Source organism: Tupaia chinensis, unplaced genomic scaffold (genome assembly GCF_000334495.1).
Source record: "Tupaia chinensis unplaced genomic scaffold, TupChi_1.0 Scaffold000622_1, whole genome shotgun sequence".
NCBI lineage: Eukaryota > Metazoa > Chordata > Mammalia > Scandentia > Tupaiidae > Tupaia > Tupaia belangeri.
In genome coordinates this window covers 5,150,586-5,175,413 of record NW_006160142.1, presented here as the reverse complement: position 1 = coordinate 5,175,413, position 24,828 = coordinate 5,150,586, and positions in this window count along the sequence as shown.

Sequence of the window (24,828 nt, the reverse complement as noted above, 5' to 3'; positions counted from 1 at the left end):
ATTGGTGGGGCATATACTAGCTCTATTTTGAAGATTTTGAGGAACCACGATACTGTTTCATAGTGGCTGTACTAATTTAAACTCTCACCAAAAGTGTATGAGAATTCCCCTTTCTCTGCATCCTCACAAACATTTGTTAACTTTGTCTTTTTATTAATAGCCATTGAAAGTGGGGTGCGGTCATATCTCATTGTGGTTTTGATTTTTTTTTTTTTGGAGAGGTTTTTGCTATAGGGCACGTGCGCTCACCAGACAGACAGAGAGAGACAGAGAGATAGAAAGCGAGAAATCACCCCCCGGGGGGATGGCCACGCCGCAATCCCTTCTCCTCCATTCTCCTCTTGGGATCTTGGGCACGCATGCACACACACCCGGCGTGAGTTTAAGCCACCGGGTCTGGGACTCGAACAGCGGTCGTCTACGAGGGAGTCCAGCGACATAGCCATTAGGCTAACTGCTGGTTCCTGTGGTTTTGATTTTCATGTCCCTAATATTTAGTGATGTTGAGACTCTTTTTCATGTATTTGTTGGCCATTTGTATGTCTTATTTAGAAAGATGTTTGATTCTTTTTGCCTTTTGTTAATTGGATTTTTGTTTTTGTTTTTGTTTTTGTTTTTGGCTATTGAGTTGTTTGAATATATTCTAGATATATTCTGATATATTTTAGATAGTAACCCTTTGACAGATGCATCGTTTGCAAGTATTTTCTCTCACACTGTAGATTCTCTCTTTATTCTATTCATTTTTTCCTTTGGTGTGCAGATTTTTAGTTTGTTGTAATCGCATTTGTCTTTTTTAAAAAAATAATTATTTTTAAAATTTTATTTATTATTATTTTCTTTTAATTTTGCCATAGGGCATATGTGCACATGAGAGAGAGAAAGTGAGAAAGTAAGCTGCCAAATCTGGGACTCAAACTGCTGTCAACCATTTGGAAGTCCAGCACCTTAACCACCATGCTACCTGCTTGTCCTCAACCCATTTGTCTGTTTTAACTTTAATTAGTAGTGCTTTTAAGTTTTTGTCAAAAAATTTTCCAGTCCAACGTATTGGAGTGTTTCCCCTATATTTTCTTGTAGTAATTTTATAATTTTGTGTTTTACATGTAAGTCTTCAATCCATCTTGAGTTGATTCATATGATTATAAATAAGGGTCTAACTTCATCTTTCTTTATGTGGATATCCAGTTTTCCTAGTACTGTAAGTTGAAGTTTGATGCCTACATTTTTTTTTCCCTTCTGGATTGCTTTGGCTATTCAAGGTCTTTTGTGGCTCCATACATACTTTAGGATTACTTTTTTTTATTTCTGTCAAGAATGTCTTGGCATCTTGATAGGAATTGCATTGAATGTGCAAATCACTTTGGGTAGTATAGACATTTTAATGTATTAATTATTTCAATAATGAGCAAGAAATACCTTTTCATTTATTTGTGTCCTGTTCAATTTCTTTAATTAATGTTTAATAGTTTTTATTGTAGAGATATTTCACCTCTTTAGTTAAATTTATTGCTAATACACTACTGATTTTTGGATTTGTACCCTTTTGTATTTGGACTCTTTCTCTCAACATTAGTTTTTTGTTTTTTAAATATTTATTTATTTATTTATCATTTTTCAATTTGACCAGAGACTCAGAGAGAGAGAGAGAGAATAGAGAAAGAGGAGGAAAGTGAGAAAGCAAGCCACCAGGTCCAGGACTCAAACTACGGTCAGCCATATGGGAGTCCAGCACCTTAACCACCATGCCACCTACTGGTCCCAACATTAGGTTTTTAAGATTTATACTTGTGAAAAACTGTAGCTCACAGTAGGTATAATAAGTTCAAGAAGAAATTTGTCTTAGTCCATTATTGTGTTGCTAAATAGAAGACTGGGTGATTTATAAAGAATAGAGGTTTATTTGGTTCACAAGGCTGGTGACTGGAAAGCCAAAGAATATGGAATGAGCCTCTGGCCAGCCTCTGATATTGCAACATAGCTGACAGAAGCAGGAAGTTTAGCAGGTGCATGCTGAGAGGGAGAGAGAGAATTGCAGACAGTTATCTTACTTTTATAACAACTTGCATTCACATGAACTAAACCATCTCTATGAGAGGGAGCACTCTCTCTCTCCTTCGAGACAGTGTTAATCTGTTCATGAGGGTGATGCCTCCATGATCCAAACCCTACCTACTACGCCTCACCCCCTGTCAGTGCCATCACATTGAAGAATAAGTTTCCAGCACATGAACCTTTGAAGGACAAACTATGTCTAAACAATGGCAAACCATTCTTTTTGAATAAATCATAATTTTTAAATTCTGTTTACTGCTGATGGACATTGGTACCATTTTCAATTTCTGGCTATATCAAATAATATACTATGAATATTCTTGCATGTGTCCTTGGTACTCATAAACATGTATTTTTCGTAGCAATATAGCTCCATGTGGGAATGCTGAGTCAAAGAGTATTTGTCTTCAGATTTAGTAGATGGTAATAAACTGATTGCTAAAGTGGTTGTACCAATTTGCATCCATACTAGCAGTTTGGAGTTTCCATTATTCTACATCCACACTACTTGTTTATGTCTGTTTTGAATCCAAAATAGCCAATCTGGTGGTATACAATGCCATCTCGTAGTTTTAATGTGGATCTTATTAATTATTAATACTAGTGTTGACGGAAAATAAATAACCAACTGTAAAATTAATAATTAATAACTAATGCGGTTTATTTTTAAGCCAACTGTGTGACCTAGGCCGGAGAAGAGGCATACATGCCTTTTCTCGGGGTGGTCATGTACAGAGGTTCCTTTTATTTGCTTTTGAGATTGACAGACAACATTTAATGAAAAGACTTCCCATTGGTCTGGCCCAAAAAGGCGGGACATGTAAAAGCGGGGGCTTGTAAGTTATAAGTGGGTTCCACAAATTCTCAAGTCAGTAATTAGAAAGAAAGATTTGTGTCTTGGGAAGAGATTAGTTAAAAAAAGGCTTAATCTACATCTTAAGGAAAAGGAAAGTATCGTGTCTTGGGAAAAAATAAGCAAAAGAATACACTGTAATCGGTTGAAATATATATTTCAAAGATACTATGCCAGGAACAGGAGGTAGAAAGAATCCTGTCAATAAAAAATAAATGGTCTGTTAATGTTTGTAGGTATGACTTCCCCAGTCCCTTTTGGAAAATAGAAAAAGTAGTCAGACTTCTGTCCACACTAGCAATATTAATTAGTATTTTAGTTATTTGGATATTCTCTTTTTTAAGTCTCTTGGCAACTATTTAAAACATAACTAGTTGGTTTCTTATATGTTTAAATTTTTAAAAAAAGTTTTGCCGGGAGCAGTAGTTAGTGTAATTAATGGCTATGTCGCTGGACTCCCATGTAGTTGACCGCAGTTTTAGTCCCAGACACAGTGGCTTAAACTCATGCGGGTGCATGTGCATGAGTGCTCACGAGCCTGAGAGGAGAATGGAGGAGAAGGGATTGCGGTGTGGCCATCCCCCTGGAGGGTAATTTCTTGCTTTCTGTCTCTCTGTCTTTCTGGTGAGTGCAAGTGCCCTATAACAAAAAATATCTCCAAAAAAAATTTTTTTTTGCCATAGGGTGCATGTGCTTTGGAGAGAGATAGAGAGACAGAGAGAAAGTAGAAAAGTGAGAAATCACTCACCAGATGGCCGTGCTGCAATCCCTCCTCCATTGTTCTCTTGGGATTTGAGGCATTCGTGCACACATGCCTGGTGTGTTTTTCAAGCCCTGGATCCAGGACTTGAATCATAAAGCTGATCATATGGGATCCAGAGCCTTAAACACCATGCCACCTGCTGGCCCAACATGGTTCTAATATAGTCAGAATACAAGTCTTTTGTTGAATGTATGTGTTGTGAATATCTTCTATTTTTCAGTCTCTTAAAATTACCTTATGATGAACAAAAGCTTTCTTTTGATAAAGATAATGATGTGTTTATAATTTATAATCTTTTCCTTTATTGTTCTTATTTTCTGTTTAAGAAAGGTTATGAAGACATGCTCTTATGTTAGTATTTAAAATTGTATTGCTTTAGCTTTCATGTTTGGATCTTATCTATCTGGAATTGATACATATGTGTGTGATGAGGGATTAGCATTTATTTTTAAAAATGAGAATATCTCATTGGCTCAGAAATCATTTATTGGGACCAGCAGATGGTGTAATGGCTACATCTGTGGACTCCCATGTAGTTAACTGCGGTTCGAGTCCTAAACCTGGTGGCTTAAACTCACACCAGGTCCATGTGCATGCATGCCCAAGATCGCAAGAGAAGAATGAAGGAGAAGGGATTGCGGCATGATCATCCTCCCTGGGGGGTGATTTCTTGCTTTCTGTCTCTCTGTCTCTCTCTGTCTTTCTGGCGAGTGCACATACCCTATAGCAAAAACCTCTCCAAAAAAACAAACCATTTATTGATAAAGATCATCCCTTTTTTACCATATTGCCACCATTATCCTTCAAGATTCCCTGTGGCTGTTGTAGGCCCTTTAAATTTTCATGTTAATTTTATCATCTTTTATTTAAAAAATTCAGCTAGGATTTTTATTTGAGATTGTATGGAACCTATAGATTAATGTAGAATAAAAATGATGTCTTCATCATGCTGAGTCTCCTATTAATTATAAAATTTCTCTTTATATCTAAATCTTCTCTACTTTCAGTAATGTCTTCTTGCTTTCTATTTTGCGTTTTGCACATCTTTCATTAGTCGTATTTCTTAGTATTGATTTTTTTTTCTTTTTTGAAGGTTTTGCCTTCTGGCACATTCACTCACCAGAGAGAGTGAGACAGAGACAGTGAGAGGGAAAATGGGAAATCAACCCCTGGGAAGATGGCCATGTAGCAATCTGTTCTTCTCTATTCTCCTCATGGGATCTTGGGCACACACACACACACACACACACACACACACAACACACACACCTGGCATGAGTTTCAAGCCTCTGGGTGTGGGACTCAAACTGAAACGCTGTTGACTACGTGGGAGTCCAGTGTGATGTAACTGCTATGCCATCTGCTGGCCCCTCTTGGTATTAATTTAAAGAATAATTTAAAATTTTATGTTAATTTTTTAAAAATTCTTTTTGATTGGCATGTGAAAATATATTTTTAAACTTTGCAATTTTGTTAATTCACTTATTAATTCTAATGATCATATTTATATATACCCATTTAGATTTCTGTGTAATTATGTCATCTACGAATACTGACAGTTTTTTTTTTCTTTCATTTCTTATTCCATTTCTTTTTCTTGTTTTGTTCCATCAATTAATTCAAGGTTGAATCAAAGTGGTGATGGTCGCCATTCTAGGTATACTCCAGATTTTAGGAGTAAAGCTTTTAATATTTCATCATTAAACATGATGTTTATCGTAGGTTTAAAAATATACCCTTTTTAAAATTAAGGGAAGTTTTGGTCTGACCCTGTAGCCTAGTGATTGAGGAAGCCAGATCACATATAACCAACTGCATGGTGTGAATACTGGCCCCTGCAGCTTGAAAAACATGCCAGGTGTAATTGAAAAACATGCCAGGTGTAATATACATGTGTGCCCAAACTCCGACAGGTTTCAGGAATGAAGGAGGAGGAATTGTGACCTGATCATTCCGCAAGGGGGATGCAAGAGAAGAGACATAACTAACTCCAGAAGATGCAGCAGAAAAGAGACAATGAATTCCAGGAGGTGAGGAAGTTCTTGCATGAACAGAAAGGGAAATACCCCTCCCTCCCAAAATGTAGTCCAATGGAATTGTTATAGATGAAGGCTGTGATACAGGAAATCAATTCCTCCCTTCAAAGTATTAAAAGCAGATTAGATCATGCAGAAGATCACACCTCAGATGTAGAATAATACATGATTAGTACTAGATACCATTAAATGCCCACACATCCGTATCATTGGTATCCCAGAAGGTGAAGAAACTAATATTGGCACTGATAATCTATTCCATGAAATCCTGGAAGAAATCTTTCCAAACCTAGAAAGGCACTCAGATACCTGGACCCAAGAAATATAAAGAACTCCACATAGAATCAACCCAAGAAGATCTTTTCCAAGGCACATCATAGCCAGATTGACCAAAGCCACAGACAGAGAAAAGATACCAAGATTGGCAAGAGAGAAATGTTAAATTACTTTCAAAGGATATCCCATCAGGCTAATGTCGGACCTCTCTTCAGAAACAATGTGAGCAAGAAAAAAATGGGAAAATATATTTGAAGTGCTAAGTGAAAAACAATTTCAACCAAGAATACTATATCTGGCAAGATTATCCTTCATATATGAAAAAAAAAAGACAAAAACATTTTCAGATAAACAAAACCTGAAAGAATTTACTAACACCAGACCAGCTTTCCAAGAAGTGCTGAAGGGAATGCTATACCAAGAAAGCTAAAATCGGACACACAGAAATAAGAGTACAAAAACAACCAAGATAATGACCAGCCTAATGGTAGGGACAAGTTCGGAGTTGAATGTTAACTTCCAGAGTTTAAATGGAAAGATCAGACCACAGTAACAATGCAAATTCAATAGAAGAGAGATTAATTACATGAGACCGAACTGGTAAAGTAGAATTTTGTGACTTTTGACTAAAAAAATTATTGATTTTCTTCAATGCTTTGTTTTCCAGATTTAAGTATTTTTGTCTTCTCTCGAACTGTTGATAGTTTCATCTACCTACTCTTTAAACTGAATCTTAACTTTTTTTTGGCTTTAAGTTTTAATAAAATTTTTCCTATTTTTTTTTTTTATTTTGGTCTATTAAAACTAGAACTGTTGGGACCAGCAGTTAGCGTAATGGCTATGTCGCTGGACTTCCATGTAGTCGACCGTGGTTCAAGTCCCGGACCTGGCAGCTTAAACTCACACCGGGCGCATGTGCATGTGTGCCCAAGATCCCGAGATGAGAATGAAGGAGAAGGGATTGTGGCGTGGCCATCTCCCCTGGGGGCATGATTTCTCACTTTCTGTCTCTCTCTTTCTGTCTCTCTGGCAAATGCAAGTGCCCTATAGCAAAAATCTCTCTTAAAAAAATAAACATAAATAAAACAAAACAAAAAACTTGTGGGATGAAAGAATTGTTTTTTAGTTATCCCTCTCCATTTGGGGAAGATTGAGTTTGAGAAAATGTTTAGAGTTTAACAGAAGTGTAAGAAGCTTCAAACTCTCTTGTTATTATGTATGCGTGCCCAAGATACCCAGAGGAGAATGGAGGAGAAGGGACTGTGGTGTGGCCATCCCCCCCTGGGGGGTGATTTCTTGCATTCTGTCTCTCTATGTCTTTCTGGCTAGCACACATGTCCCATAGCAAAAGCATCTCCCCCCAAAAAACAAAACAAACAAAAAAACCCTAATGACTACAGTAAGCTATATAGTCCCAGCTAGGTACTACCTTATAGCATGTTCATTTCACTCACTGAGGTTTAAGCCTAATGTAAAACATGTGTTCCCAGATATGTATACATCAGCTGTGTTTGCCATTGAAAGTATTTAGATCAATTAAGCTCTTCAGCAAATCAATAAAATTAAAAAAAAGAACAGTATCAGTGCTTAATTTGCAGTTGAGGGGGTCAGCAGTCTTATATTAATTACAATGGGCCAAAGTAAACATGTTGGCAACTTCTGATGTCTCTGAAGGGAGATCCCATTTTTTCTCTTTTTTAATTTTTATCTTGTAATCTACAGTTCTAGGGGATGTACTTATGAAATTTTAGAGTAGATATAGATATTCCAGAGTAATTTTCACATATCAAATTTCATTATGAGCTACATAAGTATTTTCTGAAGAAATAGACGTTAAGTTCTTAGGTCTTGACATTAAATATCAAATATATAGGACTTATTATTTATTTATTTTTTGAAAGTATTGGGTATTAAGGTTTTGTCTCAATTATTTTTATTGATATATAATTGTACATATTTATGGAGTACAGAGTATTTTTTGATATATGCATATAATGTACCAGTATTCTCATATTCACTACCTCAAACTTTAGCCATTTTTTTGTATTGAGAAGATTCTAGTTTATGTAAAATACACAATAAATTATGTTAGGTAGAAAAAAAATCACCAACCTATTCAAGGTAATTAATTTAATGACATTTTTTGTTTAGTGTAATTATTGATACAGTCAGATTCATTTTTGGCTTTTTGCCTTGTTTTCTCTGTGTCTAATGTCTGTTTTTGTTGTCTGTTCCTCTTTATTTCTTTTTTTATATTAAAGATTTTTATGTCTCATTTTAATTATATTGTTGATTTGTCTGCTATATATTGATATAGTTATTTTTTTCCTTAGTGCTTATTCTAGGGATTATAATATGCTTTTTTAATTCTTCACAATCTACTTCAGATTAATACTGACTTTATCCTGGTAAATAATAGAAACTTTACTCCAACATAGCTCCATTTTTTTCCTGCCCACCTCCATGCTCTTATTGGTCCATGTTACACCTCTATATGTTAGAAACCCAGTGGGGCAGTGTTATAATTCTTTCTTTATAATATAAAATTCACGAGGAAGGTAAGAGAAGAAATGTGGTAAATCTATTTATAATATTTTATTTTATTTAATTAAGTTTTTTAAGAGAGATTTTTGCTATAGGGTGCATGTGCTCACCAGAGAGAAAGAAAGTGGCAAATCTCCTCCTGTGGTGGTGGTCATGTTACAATCTCTTCTCCTTCATTCTCTTCTTGGGATATTGGCATGCGTGCATGCACACCCAGCATGAGCTTTAAGCTTCTGGGTCTGGGACTTGAATTGGAGTCACCTACATGGGAGTCCAGCAATGTAACCCTTACGCTATCTATTGGTCCCTATAATCTTTTATATTAACCCATATATTTGTCATATCCAATGCTCTTCATTTCTTCTTATGAACTTGAGTTATTCTTTGGTGTCATTTCCTTTCAGTATGAAAAACTTTAAAATTTCTGGTAAGGTAGGTCTTCTAGCCATAAAGTCTTAGTCTTCACTTAGTCTTCTTAGTCTTCACTTCTTAGTTATGTCTTTATTTTCCTTCATTTTTGAAGACAGTTTTGCTGAATATAGAATTCTTGGTTGACAATGTTTTTTTCTTTAGCAGATAGACTATTTTATTCCATTGTATTCTGAGATTCAGTCATTCTCCTGGCATTCATCTTTAATCTCAGATGAGAAATGAGTTCATATTAATGGTCCCTTGTACATGGTAGGTCTTCTTTTATCCATGTAGTCGACCGTGGTTCAAGTCCCGGACCTGGCAGCTTAAACTCACACCGGGCGCATGTGCATGTGTGCCCAAGATCCCGAGATGAGAATGAAGGAGAAGGGATTGTGGCGTGGCCATCTCCCCTGGGGGCATGATTTCTCACTTTCTGTCTCTCTCTTTCTGGCGAGCACACGAAAAAACCTCTAAAAAAAAAAAAAAAAAAAAACTAGTAATGTTTTTCTTGAAATTAAAAAATGTATTAAAAATACCTATTTAGGGATCAACAGTTGGCATAATGGCTATGTTGCTGGGCTCCTATGTACTTGACCATGGTTTGAGTTCCTGACCTGGTGACTTAAACTCATGCCGGGTGCGTATGTATGCGTGCCCAAGATACCCAGAGGAGAATGGAGGAGAAGGGACTGTGGTGTGGCCATCCCCCCCTGGGGGGTGATTTCTTGCATTCTGTCTCTCTATGTCTTTCTGGCTAGCACACATGTCCCATAGCAAAAGCATCTCCCCCCAAAAAACAAAACAAACAAAAAAACCCTAATGACTACAGTAAGCTATATAGTCCCAGCTAGGTACTACCTTATAGCATGTTCATTTCACTCACTGAGGTTTAAGCCTAATGTAAAACATGTGTTCCCAGATATGTATACATCAGCTGTGTTTGCCATTGAAAGTATTTAGATCAATTAAGCTCTTCAGCAAATCAATAAAATTAAAAAAAAGAACAGTATCAGTGCTTAATTTGCAGTTGAGGGGGTCAGCAGTCTTATATTAATTACAATGGGCCAAAGTAAACATGTTGGCAACTTCTGATGTCTCTGAAGGGAGATCCCATTTTTTCTCTTTTTTAATTTTTATCTTGTAATCTACAGTTCTAGGGGATGTACTTATGAAATTTTAGAGTAGATATAGATATTCCAGAGTAATTTTCACATATCAAATTTCATTATGAGCTACATAAGTATTTTCTGAAGAAATAGACGTTAAGTTCTTAGGTCTTGACATTAAATATCAAATATATAGGACTTATTATTTATTTATTTTTTGAAAGTATTGGGTATTAAGGTTTTGTCTCAATTATTTTTATTGATATATAATTGTACATATTTATGGAGTACAGAGTATTTTTTGATATATGCATATAATGTACCAGTATTCTCATATTCACTACCTCAAACTTTAGCCATTTTTTTGTATTGAGAAGATTCTAGTTTATGTAAAATACACAATAAATTATGTTAGGTAGAAAAAAAATCACCAACCTATTCAAGGTAATTAATTTAATGACATTTTTTGTTTAGTGTAATTATTGATACAGTCAGATTCATTTTTGGCTTTTTGCCTTGTTTTCTCTGTGTCTAATGTCTGTTTTTGTTGTCTGTTCCTCTTTATTTCTTTTTTTATATTAAAGATTTTTATGTCTCATTTTAATTATATTGTTGATTTGTCTGCTATATATTGATATAGTTATTTTTTTCCTTAGTGCTTATTCTAGGGATTATAATATGCTTTTTTAATTCTTCACAATCTACTTCAGATTAATACTGACTTATTCCTGGTAAATAATAGAAACTTTACTCCAACATAGCTCCATTTTTTTCCTGCCCACCTCCATGCTCTTATTGGTCCATGTTACACCTCTATATGTTAGAAACCCAGTGGGGCAGTGTTATAATTCTTTCTTTATAATATAAAATTCACGAGGAAGGTAAGAGAAGAAATGTGGTAAATCTATTTATAATATTTTATTTTATTTAATTAAGTTTTTTAAGAGAGATTTTTGCTATAGGGTGCATGTGCTCACCAGAGAGAAAGAAAGTGGCAAATCTCCTCCTGTGGTGGTGGTCATGTTACAATCTCTTCTCCTTCATTCTCTTCTTGGGATATTGGCATGCGTGCATGCACACCCAGCATGAGCTTTAAGCTTCTGGGTCTGGGACTTGAATTGGAGTCACCTACATGGGAGTCCAGCAATGTAACCCTTACGCTATCTATTGGTCCCTATAATCTTTTATATTAACCCATATATTTGTCATATCCAATGCTCTTCATTTCTTCTTATGAACTTGAGTTATTCTTTGGTGTCATTTCCTTTCAGTATGAAAAACTTTAAAATTTCTGGTAAGGTAGGTCTTCTAGCCATAAAGTCTTAGTCTTCACTTAGTCTTCTTAGTCTTCACTTCTTAGTTATGTCTTTATTTTCCTTCATTTTTGAAGACAGTTTTGCTGAATATAGAATTCTTGGTTGACAATGTTTTTTTCTTTAGCAGATAGACTATTTTATTCCATTGTATTCTGAGATTCAGTCATTCTCCTGGCATTCATCTTTAATCTCAGATGAGAAATGAGTTCATATTAATGGTCCCTTGTACATGGTAGGTCTTCTTTTATGTTCTTTTGTCTTTTTGTTTGTTTCTAAGGTTTTTGCCATAGGGTATACGTGCTCACCAGAGAGAAACAGAGACAGTGAGAGGGAAAGTGAGAAATCACCCCTCCCCATTCTCCTGGGATTTTGGGCATGCATACACACATGCCTGGTGTGATTTTCAAGCCAGCAAGTCTGAGCCTCAGACAATGTGGAAGTCCATGTGGGAGTCCAGCACTGTAATCACTCTGCCATCTCTTGGCTGCTTTCTTGCTGTTTTTAAGATTCTCCCTTTCTTTGGCTTTTGATGATTTGAGTATGATAAATATAGGTATAAGTATCTTTGCCTTTATCCTATTTGAGATTTGTTTAGATTCTTTGATGTGTAGATTAAAAATTTTTAAAAACAAAATTTAGAAAATTTCCTACAGTTTATTCCTGTTTTCTTTTCTTCCTTCCTCCTTTCACACTTCCTCCCTCCCTCTCTCTTTCTTTCTTTCTTTTCCAGAGGGCTCATGCATATTCACTGAAGAGAGACAGAGAGAAAAAGTGAGAAGCACTCCCCCATTGGAAATGGTCATGCTGTAATCCTTCTCCATTTCTCCACCTTTTTGGCGATCTGAGAACACATGCCCAGTGTGGTGTTTTTTTTTCAAACCCCCAGGTCCAGGACTTAAGCTGCACAGTTGGTCATGTGGGATTCGGTCATCTTAACGACCATGCTGCTGATTGGTCCACCACAATGATTCCTTTAAGCATTTTTCTGCTCCTTCTCTTTTTCTCCTTTCTTTCTGAAATTCCGTTACATAATGCAGAGTTCCTTGACTTTTTCAACAGATGTCAGAAACTCTGTTCATTTTTTTCTTTAATATTTTTCTGTATTAAGATTAGATGATTTATTTTTGAGTCATTAATCTACTGATGAACATTTTTAGCAAACTTTTCATTTCAATTATTGTACTTTTCAGTTCCTGAATACCCATTTAGTTTAATTTAAGATAATTTGTCTTGGGCCTACAAGTGATATGGAGGTTAAGGTGCTGGATCCCACATGGCCAGCTGCATGGTTTGAGTCCTGTATGTAGTAGCAGTTTGAAAACCATGCTGGGTGTGTGTGTGTGTGCATGCCCAGAATCCTGGAAGAACATGGTAGGTATTATGGCATGGCCATTCCCCTGGAAGGATGACTTTTCACTCCCCACTCACCCCCCCCATCTCTCTCTCTCTGTCTCTGGTGAGCATGTGCACCCTGTAGTAAAAACTAAAAAAACAAAAACAAAAACAAAACAAAAACAACTCTCTTTATTGAGAATTTCTATTTATTCAACATATTGTTCTTGTACTTTAATTCTTCTTCTTCTCCTTCTCCTTCTTTTCTTTTCTAGAGAGAGAGAGAGAGGAAGTGGGGATGGCCACACTATAATCCCCTCTCCTTCATTCTCTTCTTGGAAATCTGGGCAAGCACATAGATGTGTCTGACATGTTTTCAAGCCACTGGGTCTGGAACTTGAATCATGCAGTTGGCCATATAGGATCCAGCAGCCCTAGCCATCATGCCACTGGATGGCCCAATATACTTTAATTCTTTAAATGTGTTTTATTTTGTTAATTGATCATATTTACAATAGCTCTTCTGCTGTCTTTGTCCACTAAATCCAACACTTGGGTGATATTCAAAGACTGTTTAAATTGACTGATTTATTTTTTTCCTGAGTAAGGGTTATACTTAGCTATTTCTTGGAATGTCTAGCTGTTTTTTGGTAAAAAGATACTTTAGATGGTATATGGTAACAACTCTGACTTCTGATTTTCTTATTACCCTAAAATTATTGCTGTTGCTTTTTGTTTAATAAATTACCTGGGATAAATCTTTAAAATCTATCTCCTCCATGGTTTATAACCACTGATATCTTTGCTCATTTAAAAAAAAATTCTCATTTTTATTTGAAACATGTCTCCTAGAGGTCATTATGTTTGTGTAGCTAGTGATTAGTTAATAATAGAACAGAGTTTGTGCTCAAACACTGTGAACTTAGTAAGGCTGTTTCCTGCTGGGGTGTGTGAGTGTGTGTGTGTATGCGTTGTGTGTGTGTGCACATGTGTATGTGTGTGTGTGTAGGACGGTACAATGTTAAGGGCGTTTTGAAGCCTGCTCCTGCTTCTACTTTCTCCTGGGCCATTTTGCATTGCCCCTATGTGTATGTATTACTCAGGGTTCTCTAGGGAGACAGAACCAACAGGATATGTATAGACAAGAGGGGATTTATTGGGAGAATCAGCTCACATGATTAAGGCAGCTGAGAAATCTCTAATAGGCTGTCTGCAAAGTAAAGATCCTAGGATGCTTGTAGCTTGGATGAATCCAAGTCCAAAGGCTGCAGAGGCAAGGACACCTCAGAACCCAGCGAAGAGAGGCACTGGAATGAATCCTGGAGTCTGAAGGCAAGATAAGTCTTAATTCCTGATGTTCAAGGCAACAGAAAAAGTCTATCCTGCTCTGTCTCAAAAGAGACCCCTTCATCTTCTGTATTTATTCTCTCCATGTCCCTTTTGGGTTAGATCATGCATACCCACGCTGAGGGCACACCTACTCTATCTAGCCTTGTCAGACTCTCATGTTACTCCCTTTTGGAAACATCCCCATGGAGGCACCCAGAGTAATGCCTTTTCTAGCCATTTCTTAGTCCAGTCAAGTTGACATTCAATACTAACCATCACAACATGTATGGAGCCTTGAGACTGGCCAGAAGTGTGTTGCTAGTTTGGATTCTCTCTGGTCAGTGCTGCACAAGTGTACAACCTCAGCCAAGCATAGTTTGCCCTAACTACAACTGCAACTTTAGCCAATAGAACCTTGGCCTTCCCAACTCACCTGCTGCCAACATTGTTACTTCCACTGCCTCTGGGTATGGGCATTGCCCATAGTTCCTCTTTGATGATGCTGCGTTTGATGCTGCCACCCTGGCAGAACCTCCTTACTTACCTAGTTGTACTACGGTTTGAAGCAGCCCCAGGAAGGAATGCTGTAGACCCCAGACATTCCTCTCTAAAGGTCGGTGGCTTTTTAAGTGTAATTGTTTTTGTCAATTTTGTCCAGATCCATAGTTTCTTTTTGGGGTAGAGAATTTGCTAATCCTCTTACTTAGCCCTATATAGAAGTCTTGTTTCCTGGTTCAAAAGATTTTGCTTAAAAAACTGTAGGCTTATAATATGTCTTTAAAAGAAGGAAAGACACATTTATCTTTGGGGTAGGGTAGCCAGGTTTAGTGAATAAAAATAAAGTTAAATTTGACTTTAAGATAAATGATGAATTTTTGAAATATATGTCTCCAATATTGCATGGAAAAAACAAATTATTTTTTAATATGAAATTTAAATCTTCTGAGTGTCCTTTATTTTGTCTGGAAGGTTTATTTTGGGGAATTTCATGGTTTATTGTAGAAAAACTAATATGTTCGTTGAGACTTTACAAATGTACAGGTGGTTTCCAAAGATAGGTGACTTTGATGTTTTGAAAAGGCCAAATCTGGCCTAACCCAATGAAGAGAACCATTTCATTTTATGACATGTAGCTTGTTGAGGACTAGCAGCTACAAACTTTAGGTTTTGTCCTCTTCTAAAAAGCACAGTACAATCAATATGTTATTTATAGAATTAAAGGCACATAGTTTCACAAGGAGGCTGAGAAGAATTATATTTGGAGTTGGAAAAAGCAGGAGAAAACAGACTACTTTGGAAATCCCCATTTCTCATCTGAGCTTACTGAATTTTTTTTCTAGAATACTGGGTGTCAGGAAAGTCAGAAGTAACTAGAGCATAATTAAATCTACTGCTAAGTCTCAGGGCTAAGTAAAAGAACTGGATGGAAATTTACATGTTTGCTGAATGAGTAATTGAATGTATGAAAGAATGATTGAGTTTCTCTTGTGGGAAAGCTGATTTCCAGTAGGTATTTTCTCTCTATCCCATTGATTATTCTTAGCCAAGTCTCAGAATTTCTTAGGAATCCATAGACAGGCTTCAGAGAGCTTGAGACTTTCAAAATGATATTTGAAATTTTCTGTGTATGGGCATATATAAAATTTGCAAGTTAAAGCTGTGCTATCCCTGATAGTACCCACTAGCTTTGTTTGCTATTGAGTGTTTGAAATGTAGCTAGTTAGATGTGAAATAGACACCAAACTCAAATATTTGCTACAAAAAGGGAATAAAATATAACCATAATTTTTGTATTGATTATGTGTTGAAAATATAAGTGAAGAATATAAAATATATTATTAAAATTAACTCTACTTTAAAAATGTGGCTTCTTTTAGACAATTTAACATGATATATGTGGCAGCCCTGATGTTATAATCTCTTTGTGTTACTATAACAAAATATGTGAGACTGGGTAATTTATAAATAATAGAAATGTATTTTTCACAATTCTAGAGCCTGGAAGTTCAAATCAAGGAGCCAGGAGTTTCCGTGATTGGCGAAATCCCAATCTTCCAAGATGGTTTCATGAATGCTGTGTGCTCACATGGTGGAAGGGCAAAAGGGGATAAAGGGGCAAAAGGAGTGAGCAGCTCTCTTGAACCTATTTTGTTGTAAGGTCATTAATACTATTCATGCGAGCTCTGCCCTCATGACCTAATTACCTTCTAAAGGTCCCACCTATTAATGCTATCACATTGATAATTAAGTTTCAACATATGAAATGTGGAAGACACAGAAACATTGCAACTACATTAGAAGGTTTAGTTCCTTCTTAGGTCTTAGAGAAATCTGTGGCTAGATAAGGTTAAGAGACACTCTAGGTGGTCAAAGTCAGACCTTGGATCAAGCCACATCAATGAGATGTCCATATGACAGTACCAGATTATCTTGTCCAGTTGAATTCCTCTATTGTGGGAAAATATTGCTTTTTTCATAATGATATTGTTGAGAACATTGCTCATCTATCCATTAATTCAATACATTTTCCAGATATTGTTATTGTTATAGCAGTGAATGAAGCAAAGAAAAGTTCTGACCTTATAGAGCATATATCCTAGCGACAGTGGGCCAATAAACAAAATAAGTATGTTACATGGCATGTTAAAAAAATGATAAATGCCATGCAGAGAAATAAACCAGGAAAAGGTTAGGTGGGAACAACAAGGGTAGGAATGGAGGTTTGCAGTTTTAAGTGGGGTTGTTGGAGAAGACCTCACTGAGACAATGACCTTGGGTCTAAGACTTGGAAAACTGAGGGACTGAGTCATATAAATTACAGTGGGAAAGTATTCCAGTCAGCAGAAGAGAAGCTACAGAGGCCTGAGGCAGAGACAACCTTGACATTTTTGCATAATGACCAAATGGGGCACCTCCTCTATAAAACCACACAATCAGATTTTGTTTTAATATCAGTGCCACATCAGAACATCTTGTTTTCTGAGGAATTAAGATATTTTAGCCTCTCTGGTAACACATATGTTGATGTTGCTGAGTAAACTTTTCTCTTTCCTTTGGCTCTCCAGAAGCACAGAAGTAACCTGACAGGCCCTTATGAACTGTACACAACATATTTACGTTTTCATCTTCATCTTGCTGTATCTTCTGGTTTAATTTGTATTTCCTTTGAATTTCATGCTTTGTCCTCTTACTTATATTTCACCAGGATTTTTTTGGTGTATGTTTTATAGGAAGCCACCTCAACTGTTTGTTAGAAAGAGACAGTGGGCATTCAGAGAAACAAGTACCCATGTCAGTGGCAAGATCCACAACTTACTAGTGTGAAGTCACTCCACTTATTCTCCAAGTTTAGCAAAGTATACTCTGTGCCACTCACTGTGGAATGAAAGAAGCTGTTGTGTATAAAAACAAATGCACTTTTAGATAATTATAACTTAAAAAGTGTATTTAATTGCTGGCCAGTTCACCCATACATTTATATCTTTTGATTGTAATATGTGTCTGCTAAAGGTTGTAATCTGACTGTTAAGTCGCAATGTGAAAACACTGTGTCAGCTTGTCCCTTGATGATTTTTGTGATGGCTGCACAGAAAGTTTGCATGGGTTGCATCAGGCCTGGGTTTAGGGTCAGCCCTCCTTTCAGATGTCCATCACATTAGTACAATTCAAATTTCTCTTTCCCAAGGTATTTGTACATTCTTCTTGGATATTCTAACTCCTTATCACATGCTAACACATGAGGATTTTTGAATTTGGTGATTTTCCTTTGATGAGTACAACGGGTGGGTTGCTAAGGAGTAAGGCACATTTGTAACTGTAGGTGAATATTTTCTGTGTGGACATTCTTCATCTTTTTGAGATTAGTTTGTTTCTTTTGCTGCTGTCATCCATGCATTCTCTTCACCTCTTGTTCAGTGACTTGAGCATATTTTGTGTATGAAAGGAGAAAAAATAATGACAGTTTTGGGTTTGTGGAATCTCTGAGGTCATTTGTATCCAAAGAGATAAGAAAGTTTATTAAGTGTGCACCTGCTGAGGTACTAAAGAGGAGCAGAATGTGTTTGTCCTTCATCTTTATTCATGAAGCCCTTGAGGGTGACGGGAAAGGAGACTGGCGATTAGGAGACCAGGCACACTTGCAGACAGTCAGACTGTGCAGACACATTCAGGTTGGCCAGTCCCGGCTGCCTGTGTTGATGTGCATTCAGGGCCGTGCCAAGCCATCTACCTTGGTGTGCTCTGCATTATTAATGCTTTTATAAGGGCACTCATTTGTATGCTGTGGGAGAGGCCAGGTTGGCACAATCTCATCTCTACTGAACCCTGCCTATTCACTGCTGTGACACCAGGGCTCCCAGAATGATGCAGAATTGAGCAAGCACAGCTGGAAGACAGCAGATTGTCTGGAACTAGGAAAAACATGCGTTTAGTCAATTTTAAATTAAGAGGCTTTGTTTACGTTTTCTCAGCTCCTCTTACAGAGTTAGTCAAATTTTAGATTCCCTACAAAATTAAACAAGTGTCAGGAACAGATGGTGGGTTTATTTTACTTCATTCAACCTGTTCAAGGAGTGTGAACTCAGGGACAGATCATTGCGACACAACTTTTCATGTTAAGTTGTCAAAAGAAAGCTGGAGTTATGGCACCCTCAAAGAGAGCAATTTATATGCATGTGAGGTGATGGCTGGGGGTATGACCAATCCCCTGATCAGAGTCAGCCTTATCCTTTGTACTCTTAGAAGGAAGACTGCTGCCTAAAGTTGCTGAATAGGAAGGTGGAAAGACAAGTCTATGCCCATATTTCCAACTTATATTCCATCAGGCTTCATATGGGGGAAAAGATTTAGTAATCGGGATGTTATGGTTAAAATAAAATATGATGGTGCCAGTATCTTTTTATTAGTAATTACAACTTTTGCTTTTAAGTCAATTTTGGGCTGCCTTGTTGACTTAACTTTTGCGTGTCTTCTATAACTGCCGTGATTTGATTAGAGAGAGCAAGGGAGGAAAATTATTGTACTGGAATTTCAAACATGTTAAGACCTTGTTTTATTGCTTCTCATTTGAACTTCCATTTGGTCAAGGCTAACACTGTGGGCAAACCTAATTATTTAGACAACATTTTACTCGTAATTCGATAGATAGGGTTGTTGTTGTTCTTCTTCTTCTTCTTTTTAATAGAGGTGATTAATTATTTTTAAAATACTTTGAAAAACAATTAGATATAATCACATTGAAATATTTTCTTTGCTTTGGAGATTCTTGTCACTTAAATGAAGCATTTCATTTGGAAAACTAATAGTGGTTAAAATAGAGGTAATGATATTTTAATGGATAATTTGAATCCCCATTCTCTACTTCTCACCCTTTCCCCTTGATAGCATATCATGAGTTTTTTAATTATCCAGATAATTACTTCAAAGCTTCACTTAATATCACATCTGTAGAAAGAGCATTTAATATCAACTTTTTAGATAAATGTTGGAATAGTCCAAATCTCCCCACTTATTTTAATTTGCTACTAATATAAAATGACTATAGAAATCAAATTTTAATTAAAACTAGAAAACCAGCCAGGTCAATAGATGTCCAGTTGATTGGTATTCAATTTAGACCCTTCTCCAACTTTCTCATTTCTGACTGAATTAGAAGTGACTGATGTTCTTCAGCTACTTATGAAGGCTTTAGTCATAAAATAATACATTGCCACACAGTTCTTATGTGAGGTAAGTGATTGATCAGAAAGATAAAAACTTTTCTTAATCTTGTTAGTGTTTACAAGCCTGTGACAAGCATTAAAAACAGGACAGCCAATGTTAAATAAATATGTTCCTACTACTACTAAAAAGAAAATATTGATGTTTTAAAGCTTATGCCTAGAGAAATGTTCTCATTGGTCATTGTCAATATTTGCTGGGAGATGTTTGCATTTTAGTACTTTGTAGCATGATAAAAAGTTGTAAGATGAATGGCTGGTGAGGGATATTGAAATGATCTACTGTGCTGGTTAAAGGGGCCAAAACCTACATGGCTGACTGCATGTTTTGAGTCCTGGACCTGGCGGCTTAAAAAGCATGCCAGGCATGTGTGTGTACATGCCAAAATCCCCAAAGGAGGGAAAAATGGAGGAGAAAGTATGATCCCACTCCCTACTCACAGGGGGGCTGTTGCCTTGCTTTTCTTCTCTCTTCCTCTGTCTCTCTCCAGTGAATGCATATACTTTCTGGAAAAGGAAAATGAAAAAATGAAAAACTCACCTGAACATATTAATGAAGTAATTTGTCACAGTTACGTCTATTTCTAGTTAGAAACAGTTGTGTATGGCCTGATACTTATCAAGAGGAAAAGGAAGTAAACTGCACAATTCTTTTATAGAAAGAAAAAGATATTCAGAAGTAATTAGCTAATTTTAAAACTAATTTTTAAAAAATCCCAAGACATGATATATAAAAAAGTAGGATATTTCTGCTTGCTTGCTTGCCTATTCATAAATCTGGACTTTGTCATCATTAAATATAGTTTGGTATTCAGTTTATGAATGTAAAATACTATACTGCAGGGACCAGCAGATGGCGTAATGGTTACGTTGCGGGACTCCCATATAGTTGACCATGGTTTGAGTCCTAGCAGCTTAAACTCATGCCAGGCATGTGTGTATGCATGCCCAAAATTCCAAGAGGAGAGTGGAGAAGAAGGGATTGCTATGTGGCCATTCCCCTGACAGGTGATTTTTTTTTACTTGCTATCTCTTTGTCTCTTTGGTAAGCACACTCACCCTATAGCAAAAATCTCTTTCTAAAAAAAATACTTATAATGTGTATGTTCATTACTGACATTTCATATATAAAGCATTTATCCTAAATAATAGAGTTTACAATAATAGCTACTGTTCTCGGTGTTACTGTGTACTGGGTGCTGTCTTTAGTGTCTATTGTATCCTCTTAGTGGTTGTAGAGAAGGTGAGAGATCAAGTTGCAGAGCAGTAAACACACTTGTCCCAGGTCACATGCTGGTCAGCACATTGGAACTCAGATTTGTCCTGTTTCATTATGCTGCTGCAATGGGAATGTAGTCCATAATTGAAAACTTACTTTAAATTTGTTTACATAGTGATATATTTTGCTTTAGTCATAGCTAGAAATATTCAGAATCTTATTTTGGGGTTCTGCATGTCCCTGCTTACGTGTTTCTGAAGGTGTTGACTTATATTGTTAAAACTACTGAAACACCCAGTGACTCTTTTCAACTGGTGGCAAGGAGTTGAGAGAAAAGCTAAAGCTTCTAAACAAAAACTGGAAAAATATAGATAATCCTTAGGAAAAAAAATGGCAAATTGAATTGTATATTTTAAAAAATCCAACTCTTAATTGAAATAAGAATTAAATTATATATTACAATTATTTTCACATAATGATCAGTTTAAAGGATGACCCATTCTCCTGGCAAGTTAAAACTCAACCATTTTGGGGCCAGCAGGTAGCATGGTGGTTAAAGGTGCTGAACTCCCACATGGCCGACTGCAGTTCAAGTCCTAGACCTGGTGGCGTGCTTTCTCACTTTCCACATCACCCCACCCTCCTGTCTCTCTTTGGTCAAATTAAAATAAAAAAATAAATAAAGTTAAATAAAATAATTCTTTAAGAAAAAAACTCAACCATTTCAAGATTACTTTTATTTATTTATTTTTTAGTGAGATTTTTGCTATAGGGCACATGTGCTTGCTGGAGAGACAGAGGGAGACAGAGAGACAGAAAGCACGAAATCATTCCCCCGGGGGATGGTCATTCCACAATCTCTTCTCCACTCTCCTTTCAGGATTTTGGGCATGCATGTGCATGTGCCTGGTGTGTGAGTTTCAAGCCTCTGGGTCCAGGACTTCAACCATGGTCAACCACGTGGAAGTCCAGAGATGTAACAAATTACACCATCTGCTGGTCCCTCAAAATGAATTTTTAAAAATGGGTGATGTATAAAAATTACCCATATATTAAAAACATCTCAACTTTCTTGGGTGAACCTCATATGAAAGTTTGCAAATAGGCTTAAATTTTCCCTGTGGTTCTTGCTATACATTTGTAGCAAGCTTGTTAGAGAAAGAAGAGAACAGAATATTATATAGGGATGTAACTTTTCACATTAAAAATTTATTTATTTAATTTAATATTTCTTCTTTTTTGGAAAGAGATCTTTGTTATAGGGTGCATGAGCTTGTTGGAGAGACAGAGAGACAAAAAGTGAGAAATTTCCTCCCCCCAGGTGGAGTGGCCACTCCACAATACCCTCTCCTCCATCTTCCTCCTGGGATCTTGGGCACATACGCACATGCGTCAGGCATGAGTTTGAAGCCACTGAGTTCAGGACTGAACCATGGTTGGCTATGTGGGAGTTTAGCAATGTAACTGCTATGCCATCTGCTCTTCTCTCACATTATTTTAATATAAGGGTCTATTTTTAAACTCTTTAAAGTTAATCAAAGTTGTAGGAAAATGAAAAATAGGGATAAGCAGATGTAATGGTCACATTGCTGGACTCTTACGTAGTTGACCATGGTTTGAGTCCTGAACTTGGCAGCTTAAAACTCACAGTGGGTGCGTGCATGTGTGTACCCAAATTCTTAAGAGGAGAATGGAGGAGAAGGGATTGTGGCATGGCCATCCCCTTGAGGAGTGACTTCTTGTTTTCTGTCTCTCTATCTCTCTGACAAGCTCATATGTCCTACAGGGAAAAAAAAAAAAAGAAAAAAAGAAAGAAAAGAAAAAAGAAAAATAAGTTAAACATGTATTTATTACTTTTGAGGAAGTTTAGTGTTACTAAAAATAGTCATTATTATTATGATTGTTGTCATAATAACAATTATGTTAAAATTACAAATGACAAGAGATATTTGTGTATTCTCATTGATGAGATCTAAGACAGAGAGCAATAGATTGTTCTCAGCATTGTAGGGCTAGAAATGAGGAAAGCAATGATGATTTAGGCAACAGAAAATATATGAACTAATTCAAGAACATTGTGGGTAGTTCTTTCAACCTAGGTTGATGTAAGGAAGGAAGTAGCCATGAATAATTGGCTTCAGATTGTGGGAGGCCCTGGAGGTCAGAGTGAATCCCATTTTGATACAAAAGACATATATTGAACATAAAGTTTTATAAGTTTCCTTTTATTTGCAATTAGGAAAGCCTTTTCTTCTTCTAGTTTAGCTGGCACATTTATCTAATGAAAATTTAAGAATGAAGTCAATGTTTAGATGTCATTATCTCAGAACAAACTCTTTCTCCCCCAAATAGCTTTGAATAGATTCAGAAATAAGCTTTTTTATGATAAAATACTTTAAATGTTGGATAGAAAATAGATTTAAAACAAAACCCTACAAGGACAGTGAACAGTCATATTAGTTTACTATTTTCTCTGAAGATTTAGACATAGTAACTGAACTCACAGGTGAGTTCATTGAAGAACTCCTTTACACATTAAATCTGAGAACAAAATTCATTTGTTTAGAAAAAATTTATTGGGCCAGCCCTGTAAGACAGTGGTAAAGGACCTGGATCCCACATAGTTGACAATGGTTTGAATTCCAACTGGTCCTGACAGCTTGAAAAACACACCGAGTGCATACGTGTCCAAGGGAAAGGAGAAATGCAGGAAAAAGGATTGAAATGTGGCCATTCCTGATTGGTGGGCTTTCTCTCTCCCATTCTCTGGTGAATGAATGTGCTCTCTAGCAGTTAAAAACAAAAACAAAAACAAAAACAAAACAAAACAACTTACCAAGTGAGTATGAGTGAATACTGTAGTCAAGCCCTGCCCTAAACATTTTTAGAATATAGTAATACCCTGTGCAAGCAAATAAATGTACAAGAGAATTTTCTATTATCTATAGAACTAAGGGAAAAAATAAATAGGATTGAAGGTCTCACTGAGCAGAAGGTATTTGGATTTTGAAGAGTAATGACAGAGATCTGAGCGTAGAGTGTTACACAGAGAAGGTGGAGGTGAAAAGTACGCTTGCAAAAAAAAAAGTAGGTGTGCAACTTGTCTCTAGTATCTAACAGGGAGAAGAAATTTTTTTCCTAGTTTAACAGACTTTAATTGGGCAAAAAATGATTCATGAATCAAGCACCCCCCAGAATGACTTCCCAAGAACTCCAAAGTGCCATACGATTGGGTAACATTTATGTACAGGAAAGGAAAAAGTGATGTACCAAAAACGGAAGTGAGAGAATGAAGTAGAGAAATAATTGGATTGGCTACAGCTTGCTATTTGCCTGCATGAACACAGCTTAAAGGGTGACTCACTGTGACTCACTGAAATGTGGATGCTGTGATTGGCTGTAGCTCAGCAACCTGCTGAGGAAGCAGACTCAAGGGAGAAGGCTCTTTAGAGGTGATTCATGGAAGTAAAATGCCATGGCATTTCCCTTCTCCTTTTGCTTTTCTTTTTAACTTGCCAGAGGGTGTGTATGCTCACCAGAGAGAGAGAGAGTGAGTAAGAGAGGTATGAAAGCACTCCTCCATGGGTAGTGGTCAGACCACAATCCCTTCTCCATCTCTCTCACTTTTGGGATCTTTGAGCCCATATGCACATGTGCCTGGTGTGTTTCTCAAGCTGCTGGGCACAGGACTAGAACTGCACAGTCAGCCGTGTGGGATCTATCTCCTATAACCACCAGGCCATGGGTGAGCCTTCCCTTCTCCTTTCGTGGAGGAGAGAGATGTGTGTTTTCTATCCTGATGCTAACAAAGGGTCCCAAGAGCTCCTCAGAGAGATTGGAGTAGCTTACTGGAGGGGGACACTAGCTC